The sequence below is a fragment of the Phacochoerus africanus genome, chromosome 9 (assembly GCF_016906955.1).
Source record: "Phacochoerus africanus isolate WHEZ1 chromosome 9, ROS_Pafr_v1, whole genome shotgun sequence".
Lineage (NCBI taxonomy): Eukaryota > Metazoa > Chordata > Mammalia > Artiodactyla > Suidae > Phacochoerus > Phacochoerus africanus.
In genome coordinates this window covers 106,644,249-106,651,314 of record NC_062552.1, presented here as the reverse complement: position 1 = coordinate 106,651,314, position 7,066 = coordinate 106,644,249, and positions in this window count along the sequence as shown.

The window sequence follows — 7,066 nt, the reverse complement described above, 5'->3', positions numbered from 1 at the left end:
TTTATTATGAAAAGCAGTTTTTAGTTCCACTCCATCACATCCTGTTATGGACCCACTGAAGTATCTTTCCAAAGTAAAGAGAAGTATATCATATCTCCAAAAAAGAATTTACATAAACTCACAATTTTTCTTTAGAAGTCTCAATTTTTCAGAAGGAGTTAAAATCATGATACCTGTACTTGGGAGTTCCCATTGTGGCTCAGTGCTAACAAACCTGATTAGTATCTATGAGGACGTGGGTTTGATCCTTGGCCCCACTCAGTGGGTTGAGGATCCTGCACTGCCGTGAACTGTGATTCAGGTCACAGATGTGGCTCGGATATGGCGTTGCTGTGGTTGTGGCGTAGGCTGGAAGCTACAGCTCCAATCTGACCCCTAGCCTGGGAACTTCCATATGCTGTGAGTACAGCCGTAAAAAAGAAAAAACAAAAAACAAACAAACAAAAAAAACCCCTGTACTTTTCTCCTAAATATGGTATAGATCAAACAGAAAAGAATAGGATAAAATCTATTCTCCACCTGTCAAGAACAGGCCCCCAGAGTGACGACTTTTCTCTCATCTCCCTCTAGTTCTTCTCCCCTCTCTTCTCTTCACTAACAGGCATAAGGTCCTGAGAGCCTAGACTAGTTTGGTGGTGGTGGCAGAGAAAGAAACATAGCTCAGAGCCTGAGACAGTCTCCAGTTACTTCTTCCCATACTGAACTGTGTGAACAACCCCCGAGTGCACATCTCTTCTGCTGCCTTTAAAATGTTTAATATTATCCTCATTAAAAAGCAATAGTTAGAGAATTGGCTTTCTCAGAATGTGGCCAACATGCACCAAAAGCAATATGAATCAGCAAGCATAAATCAATACGCAATTGAATATGACTAAAATTCACTCTGTATTTTAGTGAGACTTTCATGTAATCCCTTGAAGTGAACTCCTATTTCCACCTCTGAGCCTCTTCGGCCTGGGAAGTCATCTCTCTCTACTATTACTTTTCTTTCTCTATGCGGGGGTTACTCTCAGAGGTTACTGCTGCTAGAAATGCTGCAGAAATGCTTCTCACGATGTGTTGGGCAGTAGAGGATTTATCCCTTTTACGCTCTTAATACACTTTTAACAAGGGAAAGGCTCAGTGTAAAGGAGAAAGAATCAACAGTTCAGAACCACTCCACTTGGTTATGTTTATCCTGAAGGCCGACAAGCAGCCTATCAGAAACTCAATGCTTTAAAAACAAACAAGCAAATAATAACAGTAAAAAAAACACTTGCCATTTATTTTACTACCAAAATACCACAAAACAGGTTGTATACCAATATATTCTCCCCTAAGATTTTAAAATAATGAACTTAAAGAGTACCCAAGACATCACGTTTTGGGAAAAGTTAACAAGAAAGTCTATGTATGTGATTTGTCAAGAAAAACATACGAAAGAAATTAAAACTGCGTAATTATAGAAAATATAAGAGCCAAATACCATGACACTGTGCAAAGGTGAACACACATCTAAATGAGTAAGACCTGGTTTCTACTTGAGGTCTATAACCCCTTCTCATGACAATTTCAGTGATGGGTTTCTTACATGTAAATCATGCTTCTCTTGGGGAGCTGTTTTCGGTGGCAAAGCAGCATGATCAAGTGGGGGCTGGAACTTTGAAGCCTAAGTGCTCCTCATCTCTAAAACCCAGAACCAAGTTCTTGTGCGTGGAGACTTTCTCTTTATAAACCATTTGGTATGTCAATGATGGAAAAGCTTACTTGCTCTCCCAACTCTGGGCCGTCTCTGGAATCCCACCTCAGAGAAGAGAGAACTAGATGTAGTAGTAACTGATGTATTCAAAATCCTCTAGATCTTAGCAGTAATATTTTCAAGTACTTGTTTCTGTCCTCATTTTACAGGTAAGAAAATGGAGGCGCAATGAGGTCACTTATCTTGTCCAAGATTCATTAAGCTGCTAAGTTGTGGAACATGTCTGAGCTCTTAACTGTGTCACTCTGCCATCTACAGGAAGGTTGCGAGTGGGTCAACTCAGTTCCAGAGGACAGCAATGACTAACTCATCTTCAAAGTACTCTGTCTTCTTTGGGAATAACTGCTCATCAGTACAGCTGTCATTCCAGAGATGTTCTGAAGCACCCACTCTGTGTTCTATCAGAGTCAAAGGATATAGATGTAAATAAGACATGGTCCAGCTCCTCAAAAAAACTTATTTCAGAAGATGGTTTTGATGGCCTTCGGGACCAAAAGCAGCACACCTGGCACCTTCATGTGAATTATGAAAGGGCATCATGCCTTCTGGGCTGACAAAGCCCTGCATCAGAACACAGAGAATATGCAAGTAGATCAAGTACAGGATTTCACCTCCACCTTCTCAGCAGAGTCCTTTTACGCAATGTAAAGCTACACAACAGCACGAGGTGCCCTCTGCTCTATATCTGGTACTCAAATTATATGCTTGTGGAGATATATTCTTTAAAGCTATGCCTAAAAATATGCAAAGCCTTGAATTTAAAAAAAACATAAATCCATAGATAAGGAACTAGAGGAGTAGTAACTGCGTGTTTAAAATTTTACTTTAATCCCAGTATCAGTAAAAGGTAGGAAGGGAGGTGAACCTACAGGAAACAACAAAGATGTATAAAGGACTTATAGGGAAAAAAAGAGGAGCAACAAAGGGAAAACCAAAACCAATGAAGAGGTGATGGCTGAAGGACCTACAGAGAATGAGCACATCTTTAATCTTGAAACTTTAGGAAAATGAGATATGCATACTTTAACAAGCACACACAGAAATGTTCCTAAGAATGGCTTTGTGAGACTGCCACATTTATATAAGCACCATGTAACAATGTAATTGCAACAAGAAATATTTCATCATGCACTTATAAAGTTGCATCCGTCATGAGACCACAGAATATTCTTGTCTACCCCCTGATATTATCACCATTAATGAAAACAGTAAACATCTAAGCAATTCTTAAGATTAGCAAGATAATTAATTTTAGCCAATAAGTATGCTAAAACTTCAAAATATTCATTCTTGTCCTCAAAAATAATTTTATGTAAGAAGATAATGTATAATGCAAGGTATGTACAACAAATGCTAAATAAGTGGTGCTGAAATGATGGATTTTAGAATTCAAGAAGGAAATCAAATAAGCTATTACAATTAGGGGAAAGATTTGGAGAAGGGATGTGCTTTGAGTCAGTTCTTAAAGGAAAGGGTACCACTTCAAAAGCCAAAGTAGGGCACAGCAAGGAGGGCAAATGCATACCAAGTAAGGGGAACACAATTATGTAACTAAAGTGGGCAGGATTAAGTGTAAATAGTGGATTCAGACACAATCAGTACATCTATTCAAGGAGAATAGTAAAGATAATAAAAAATGCCTAACTATAGAAGACTGTATTTTCCCAAAATGAGTGCAATGAAGACCAGTGCTTCTAATCCCATAAGCTCTTCTAGAGCCTTCCAGCCCCCATCAAATGGTAGAATCTATTTTTCCCAGCCCTTGAATTCGGGGCTGAATGGTGAGCTTATGACTGCTTCAACCAACAGAGCACAGAAGTGATGCTATGGGACTTAACAGAGCTAGGTCATAAAAGGATAGCTTCTGCTTGCCTCTCTGTTAGTCCACTCACCTTCAGACCCTAGTAACCATGTTATGAGGGTGCCCAGGACATATGGAGACACCACATGTAGGTTTTCCAGTTCACAGTCCCAGCTAAGATCTCAGTTGACAGCTGGGATCAACCAAGACATATAAGTGCATGAAGCTTCAGATAATTCCAGCCATCAGACTTTGAGTCTTCCAGTTGAGGCACCATCTGTCACAGACAAGAGACAAACCATCTCCACTGTACTGTGTCCAAATTCCTGATCCTCATAATCAATAAGCATAATAAATGACTACTTCGAACCAGTAAGTTCTGGGGTACTTTATGCTACTTATCCATAGTAAGTAGAACATGAACATTAACTGAGTGATTACCAGCTGCCATGTACTATGTTTGATGCCTTATATTTTATATCAGTTACTTATTTCTGCATAACAAACCACCCTAAATCTCAGCAACTTAAAACAATAAATCATTATTATAGCTCAAACATCTGTGAGTCTATGGAGGATTGGCTGACTTAGGTTGAGCTCTTATGTCTCTGAGTGTTGGCTAGAAGCTGTGCCCTAGGCTGGGCTTAACTGGGGCATCTCAGCTAAGACCCCTCTTGAAAACAATAAGCTTGCCTGGATATGTCATTTTCATGGAGGCAGCAGCACAAGAGTAAGAGTGGAAATACATATGGCTTCTTGGGGCCTAAGGTTAGAAATGGCACAACATCACTTCTACCAAATTCTACCTGTCAAATTGAGTCACACAGCCAGGCACAGATTAAAAAATGTAGGACAGGAGTTCCCGTGTGGCGCAGTGGTTAACGAATCCGACTAGGAACCATGAGGTTGCGGGTTCGGTCCCTGCCCTTGCTCAGTGGGTTAACGATCTGGCGTTGCTGTGAGCTGTGGTGTAGGTTGCAGACGTTGCTCGGATCCCGCGTTGCTGTGGCTCTGGCGTAGTCCGGTGGCTACAGCTCCGATTAGACCCCTAGCCTGGGAATCTCCATATGCTGTGGGAGCGGCCTAAGAAATAGCAAAAAGACAAAAACAACAACAACAACAACAACAAAAATGTAGGCCAAAAGACTACCTACTTATTGTATTGCAAAGTCACAGGCAAAGGGTGTGCAAATACAGAGGGCTGAAGGACTGGAGCCATTAACTTAATCTACTACATCTTTAATCTTCATAATTATCAAGTAATTGGTATTATTATCCCACTTTGTTGACAAACTGAAACCTGGATATTTAAAATAATGTAAATATTTAAAATAATTTAAAATATTCCAGGGGGGTCCCTGGAATTTCTGGTGAGACTGCTGCACCTCTGGCTGTCTCATCACTGCAAACTGCCTAAGACACCAAACTCTCAGACCTTTTTCTTTTCTTTTTTCTTTTTAGGGCCACACCCACAGCATATGGAGGTTCCCAGGCTAGGGATCGAATCAGAGCTGTGGCACAGCAACACAGGACCTGAGCCATGTCTGCGACCTACACCACAGCTCACAGTGGGATCTTTAACCCACTGAGGAAGGCCAGGGAACAAACCTGTGTCCTCATGGATGCTAGTCAGATTTGCTAATTGCTGAGCCAAGATGGGAACTCCCTCTCAGACTTTTTGCTCATTCTTTCAGCTGCCAGACCACAACTGGCTGCCAGAGTGCTGGGTCACCCATTCTTCCTTTCTTAAACCAATTCCTGACCTTCCTCAGGCTCACTATACCAACATGCCTCACATTTCCATTTGCCTCAGGTATACCACTAGAAGTCTAAACCCTTTTCTCCATACCATCCCAATTCACCCATGAATATGAACATCACCCCCTCTCCCACTCCTCCCTAACTCCCTGAATGCTTCCTGTGCCCTTAGTCCCATGACCTGTCATCAATACTCCTTATCTGTGATATCCTCTCTGAACATTCCCTTCCCTTCCATGCCTTGCCTGAAACCTGCCTATCCCCTAAGGGCATTGGTTCCCCTGTCCTACAGATCTCTCAAAAGGATGCAGTTTGTTCTCTTACACCGTGTACCTCTGGTCTTAAAGGTTAGAAATAAGAGTGCTATCTTCCTTGCTTCCTACTGCTGCTTTGTAAGCCATTTTTCCTTCTCAAAGGATCTTCGCAAAGATCCTTTGTTGTTCATGTTATCAGACACTGCAACCCCAAATATCGCTATCCTATTGACCTCTAAGTCTCCCCTCATTTATGGAAGATTTTAGTACCTGGCTGTCAATCTTCTTTATACCTTCTCCTGTTGCCACTCTGATGGCTGACCAAACCAATGCTGAGGCCTCCTAGCTGCTTTTACCCCTTACTTTTGATGACCTCCTCCCCGCTTATCTCACTTCAGCTGCCATCTCCTATAGTCATATGCTTGCCAACAATTAATTATAAGCATTCCACTCTCTGACCACCATCCCTATCTTTCAAGGGTTCTCTTTATCAAATACCCGACTTCAATTAAAGAAACTTCATTACATCTTCCAATTCACTGAGTCTATCATTTTCCCACTATTCATCACCCCTGCAGACACATTTCCCATAACCCTTAGGTGTAATGGTCCATCATCATAGCCAGGTCCAAGGAAAGTGGTTTCCTCTTCAGGAAGATGCTCTAGGAGTTGACACACATCTTGGATCACATACGCACTGGATCACAATCACAGGGTGGCTCTGAGCTGTAAAGGAGGCTCAAACATATAATCTCTTTGTTGGGCAAGACAAGCTAAATTCAGGGCATTCTATTAGTAAAAGGAAAACAGAACATGTATATTTGGTGACAGTTAGTAATCTCTGTCACATTAGTTAAGCCCATGACTGACCTATTCTGTGCCTTCTCAGAAGTAGCTGAGTGAGACTAAAGAAAAGCAGTCTTAATGATTCTCATAATAAATCTCAGAAGAAATGATTCTAAAAAACTATCTCACATACTTCTGTAACACACTTCTGGCCATAAAAAATGACTATATCATATTTTCTCCTCTTTTCTCAAAACTTCAACGATCTCTTCCTACTCCATATGCCTTACTCTCAGCTAATAACTTACTCTTGTATTTTATTGAAAAATTAAAAACAATCACAAGAACAACTTACTCTTCTTCCCACCACCAAATCTATAAACCTAACGACCTATTTCCACCATCAATTCTAATTTTTTTTTGCTCTCATCCCTCTGTCCTTTGTATACTTTTTACTTTGTATACTTTTTACAGCATACAAACATTCCCTGTACTGAGCAAAGGTGAACACTTCCCTTTGTGCTCTGGAGCCTATCTTCTCTGGCCTTTCTCAAGGACTGAGGCCTGCAATAATGTGCCATTTCTCTCGTATCGTTATGTTTTGCTTTTCTGTGGGATAGCCGCAGAAGCTTGGAAATAGTCTCTAAGAAACCCCACCTTCAAAAAAATCATTTGAGGAGTTCCCATTGTGGCGCAGCAGAAATGAATCCAACCAAGAACCATGAGGTT